The 5,353-nt window shown below is 44.0% G+C and overlaps 1 long non-coding RNA gene and 1 other non-coding gene across 3 annotated transcripts; one reads left to right on the top strand and one right to left on the bottom strand.

Annotated features, from left to right (window-relative positions):
- Window positions 1–1,531: 1,531 nt before the first annotated feature.
- Window positions 1,532–3,368, bottom strand: LOC142384135 (uncharacterized). 2 transcript variants are annotated; one of them, XR_012770022.1, is made up of 5 exons: window positions 2,786–3,368; window positions 2,571–2,632; window positions 2,401–2,478; window positions 2,171–2,289; window positions 1,532–2,063 (listed from the first exon to the last, which is right to left on the bottom strand). It is a non-coding gene; the product is annotated as an uncharacterized LOC142384135 (long non-coding RNA). The 2 variants fall into 2 exon arrangements; XR_012770021.1 differs by having other exon boundaries at window positions 2,571–3,368.
- A 1,058-nt stretch (window positions 3,369–4,426) lies between these two features.
- trnak-cuu (transfer RNA lysine (anticodon CUU)) lies at window positions 4,427–4,499 on the top strand. Its single transcript has one exon. It is a non-coding gene; the product is annotated as a tRNA-Lys (tRNA).
- Window positions 4,500–5,353: the final 854 nt, after the last annotated feature.

Below are 5,353 nucleotides of genomic sequence, written 5' to 3'. Positions count from 1 at the left end.
ATCGAAATTTAGAAATGAATTGATTTAAAATACATTTTCCACATCAAGGAAGCAATTCTGAACACATGAATTGACTCCACACACTTGAAATCTTAAGTGGCAGCTGTTTTAAACAGACACTTGATAAAGTAAATTTGTCCCCTTCCTTGTTAATGCATAAATTGTATACATATAAAAAAAACTCACATAGATAACATATGTGGCATGCATAAGAAATAATATTTAACTCAACAAAACTAGCACTGACTTTCACAGCAATTACTACAGCAAATATTCGCAGTCGTTTATTTTTATAGTGCAACGTTGAAAGCAGCATTCCATAGGATTTAGTCTTGCTCAGTATTTGCCCCTGAAACTTGGCATCTTTTAGCCTGCACAAGTGCATCAATATCAGGCATCATGTCCTGAGTAGCAGCCAGTTCCAGAATGTCATTTAAGTGCTTATGTGTGAGCTTTGAGCGCAGCTTCGTTTTATTAATGTTCATTACTGAGAAAACTTGCTCACAAGGATAGGTAGTCCCAAACATGGACAACATTTTTGCAGCCAGTGCTGTCAATTTAGGATAGCCTGGTAGGAGATACTTGTAAAACGTGTCCAATCCCACAGAGGCAAATTTGTCCTTCAATTCTACATCACACTGCAAATCAATGATTTCGAGTTGCATGTCAACGGGCACATCAGAAGCTCTGACTGCGAATGGTGGATATGATTGTAATGGATGCGCAACCATTTTCCATTGGGGAAGATAAAGGTTTCAAGGTACGGTGGCTAGTAGTTCTATAGCATTTAGAGTATCAATGCATGTTTACCTAATGAGCTGTATTTCATTTAATGTCATCATAAGCACACCCCCCTCTCACTTACTTATACTTATTAGTCACAATGTAACACAAGCACTTCTCATATAAATCACAATTTTTTCTTTTTCTTTTACGCTTTTTATTTTCTACTTGTTAAAGTATAACAAGGACAACGAGGCTGGTTGAAGCAGATGATACTTGCAGTGCACCACCCCATGTCGCTGTTCTGTGTGGTTTCAAAGCCCGAAACTTTGGTTCATTTTCTGGCACAATCAGATGAACCCTGTGGAAGCTCATGAGGCTTCAGCTGCCAACCCTAGTTATTTGCTCTGTTTATCCCGCGCGCCGAGTCGAGCTGGACTCTCACTGCATGAAAAGTGGGATTTTTGTCCCTGTAAACGCCCGAAAATCTCCCTAATTTTCGGCAGTTAACGACAATTTACAGCCTGCGAACGTGGCGTTTGTCGGTGCCACAAATTGTCGGGAACGAACCATGCTCACGGCTCTAATTAGCATATGAATGCAGAAACCGCGCGCCTAGCGCTGAATATCCTTACTCAGGATTGGATGAAACCACTACTTTTCAAACAAGTAAAATCACTCGTGATTGGTTGGCAGAGCTACCAGTAGGCAGGCTCAAATGTAAACCCCAATAATAAATTATATTTATTATTATAATATATATATTTAATATATTATTATTATATATTTATTATTTAATTTATATGCTATTATGCTGTATATCATTGTTCTCTTATGTAGGCTACTACACGACATGATTGAATTTACTGAGGCAAGGAACATTTACCAGAAACACGTTTATGCAAAGAAAGAGCTTTATTAAAAAAAAAAAAAAAAAAAAAACACACACACACACACACACACAGGAGATTTGCCCACACAACATGTATGGGTAGCTGACAAAGAGTCAAAAAGAGTACCCAAAATCCTGGCTACAACTGTGTGAACTGCCGCTCTGCAGCCTCGGAGCAGTAGGTGACTGGCGGCGTTCTGTGCAAGGGCTGGCCGTGTTGCAGACGCTTATGGTGGGTCGCCGTGTACTTCGGAGTCCCCTCCAATTGCGACTGCAACGTAGTACAGAGTTCGGAGAGGTCCTGGCTACGGAAGGAGGGAGAACGAACTATCCATCCAGACACCCCGCCAACAGTGCCGTCTTCCTCGTCGGACATCAGGTCTACTGTAGCGGACTTCCAGAGTTCCTCCTCGGCCGCTACTAGCACACTCTGTCTCGCTTCCAACAGCTGTAAAAAACAAATAAATAAAGGCAATCAGCACTGTGCTATGCACTGCGTATGGACACAACACATCTATCAATGCATCTGAAAAATAGTCAACAAAAAAGTCTTACCCTCTTTCTTCTCGACCTACTCCGAGCTGAAATCTTCGCAGCTTCCGCCTGCTCTGCAAGTCCTGGCTGGTTATATCGGAAACTCCGGCGTATGCTTTCATAGTACGTCTTACAGGCCGCTGGAATTTTTTTTAAATGAGAGTGGAATTAATAAAAATCAAACGTAAGTCACAGTAACATCAAGCAAGGAAGGAGAACCAGTAAAAAAAAAAAAAAAAGAAGTTACTTACACACAATTTCGTCATTATCAGCATCGTGTAAATCTGGACAAAAAAGAGGTGACGGCCTCGTTTTGAGGAGAGTTTAGCCTGTGAAAACAAATTATACAGTTAAGATCGGTATCTATTAACGTGTCCATTTCCTTATACAGAAGAATGAAAGCATATTATTTCAATCTTACCCTTGCTCCGGATCGTAGCGCCTAGTATTGGTCTCCGAGTTGTGAAGTCGGCGTACGGCTTCCTGTAAATTACAAGATTACTTTAATAAAGAAACTTACACTGCTTCTGTTGTTCTTTTGCAAGGCTACTAGGCTACTTTTAGCTTGGGCTACCAACAAAGGCGTGGTTTTATAGTACGTTTAGCTTAGCTAGCAGTCATCAAACATATTCTTACCCCAATCTTAGGATTGTGCACCCGTCTTCTTTTCTTGGAGTTAGCCTCTGGACAGCAACCTGGAGTTAACGGCACTGAACTGCTCGTTCATGCCAGTAGCAACCCGACTCTACTGACGAGACAGTCCGCTGATGGCCACCAACAGTTTCTTGTCTGCGGACTGGCTGGAAGTTGGTCGCGTTCAACCAGAGGAGTTGAGGCGGGAGAGCTAAATGCGAGACGCCGTCCAGCCATTGTAGCAAAAATCCTTACTAGCGTGTAGACAAGGCAGCAAAACCACAGGAACTGGAGATGAAGGTCTGAGAGCTAGCTAGGTACGATAATGTTTATATGCTAGTCGTGCAAGTAGCCGTGGCCATGACCTCTCACGTGATGAGGAGTAGAAGGCTCGTCGGGCTCCTCCAATCACATGCGAGGTTATTGTTATACGGAAGGACTCGCGAGACAAGCTCGCCCTGGCTCGCATCTATGATATAAAAAAGGTGTGCCTGTGAAACTCTTGTTTGTTGAAAGATGGAAGTCCCAAGATGGAAGGAAAGACCTCGGCGCTTCTGTGAACATTGCAACTATCATTCATAGTATTATGACCACAGAAGGCGCTATTTCAAAAATGGAGTTTGAGAGAGAAAATCCAAAAGCATTCATTAATATTGTGGATGTTAATACATCCACTGTGCATTTAAGTAAGACCAAAGAAAAGATCACTGTAGTCATGCCACTATGCACAGTGGTTGAGCTCTAGGATGACAGGGACAACAAGAAAGCAGAGATTCCCAGCTGCACTCCCCCTCCAGGCAATTGCATTCCCACCCATAGCGTCTTAATCTTATGTGTAGCCTTAATTCTATTCTTACTGTTCTGTATTTTTTATGTTATAGTTGAGTGTTGTACTTTGAGAGCAAAGATTAACCAGGGACAAATTCCTTGTTTGTTTACGCCAACCTGGCCAAAAAAGCTAATTCTGATTCTGTGTATCTTTTTTTACATAACATTTGCCATTGCTAATGACATACACAGTAGTTAATCTAGCATACTTTCATTAAATAAATCAATTCAAGCTAAAATGTAAGAGTCTATAATTAGGCTATACTTAGCCTGATCTATTTGTACCAGAGATTTTACCTTTTAGAAAAATCTCACCTGGGATATAACTCCCCCTGCAACCCTGATTTGCATTTGTATAGCCTCCCCTAGAATTAGGAGCAGGGGGGTCATAGGGGGATGACTGCCAAGCCAGGCCCACGTCAATTTCCGGCAAATTCACGGCAGTTTTCTGCATTGCCTGCAAATTGCCGTAAACAGCCGTAAACCTGAAATTTCACGACAATCTACAGTGCCGCATACTGACGAAAATCCCACTTTTCATGCAGTGTCTTATCTCGCTCTGATTGCCGATCTCAACCTAAAATACGGCCGGTCCCTATTTTACCATTACCACAAGGCGTTCTCCTCTAAAGCCGCCTCTGTTCTGTCACACTCGGGTGTTAGCCTGGACTGGTCCGTCCTGGACACCGAGCTCCTGGTAACATGGCGCAACCCCATGCTTCTCCTGCTCGGCTGTCGGCCATCGTAGCGCATTCTGTCCCTCCATTCCGTTAAGCCGGCCCCCTCCGCTCCTCCAGCCGGCTCACCGTACAGTGAGCCCGGATAGCTCAGTCGGTAGAGCATGAGACTCTTAATCTCAGGGTTGTGGGTTCGAGCCGTACGTTGGGCGTAGCAGTTTTAATAATCAACAGATGTTTGATCCAGCACTTAAAGTCAAAGTTCAGCTCTGTTATCACCATCACAGCATTCTCAGTGGTGCCTCTTTGAATGATCACAGACCTCCTGAAATGCACAATATGAATCAAAAACATTCAAACTTGCGCAAGAGTATTAAGTTAAAAAAAAAAGACGCCCCTTCCCCGTCTCCAGGGCCCTCTCTTGCCAAGCTCCGCCAGCTCTTTCTCCGTGTGGGCGTGTCTCTATCCGATGAGAACACTGTGGGTCCCGCAACCTGGCTAGAGTTTTTAGGGATCACTCTGGACACAGATCTGATGATTGCTTCTCTTCCCGAAGATAAACTTGCCCGCATCCGGGAGTTTTCTCAGGCTTATGTATCCGCTGAGTTCGTCTCAAAACGCCAGCTCCTCTCTCTGTTGGGCCACCTTAATTTTGCGATCCGTATTATTCCCCAAGGTCGTTCTTTCATATCTCGCCTGTTTGATCTGGCGAACTCTGTCTTGTCTGCTCGCCATGTCCCGGGTCACTCTAACCTCCTCGCGGATGCTCTCTAAATGTTCTAAATTCCAGGTCTTCCGTCGCCACTGCCCATCAGCCGAATCCTCTCCCACCCAATGCCCAGACCTAGAGGACCTTGCCCTGCAGTAGCATCCCCGTCGCTTTTCCCGCTCCTATAGTCAGCCCGTTTCTATATTCGATCCGGTCTCGCTCCTTCCACTCAGCGATCCTATTCATTTGCTTGGCGCCTGTTTGCTAAATTCTGTGCGGCCGTTAAGTCACCCCTCCTCCCAGTTTCCATACCCACTATATTAGCTTTTATCAAATACTGCTTCGACCAGCGCTGTT

The sequence above is a fragment of the Odontesthes bonariensis genome, chromosome 1, assembly GCF_027942865.1.
Source record: "Odontesthes bonariensis isolate fOdoBon6 chromosome 1, fOdoBon6.hap1, whole genome shotgun sequence".
NCBI classification, from domain to species: Eukaryota; Metazoa; Chordata; class Actinopteri; order Atheriniformes; family Atherinopsidae; genus Odontesthes; species Odontesthes bonariensis.
This window is presented reverse-complemented; position numbering and strand designations above follow the sequence as displayed.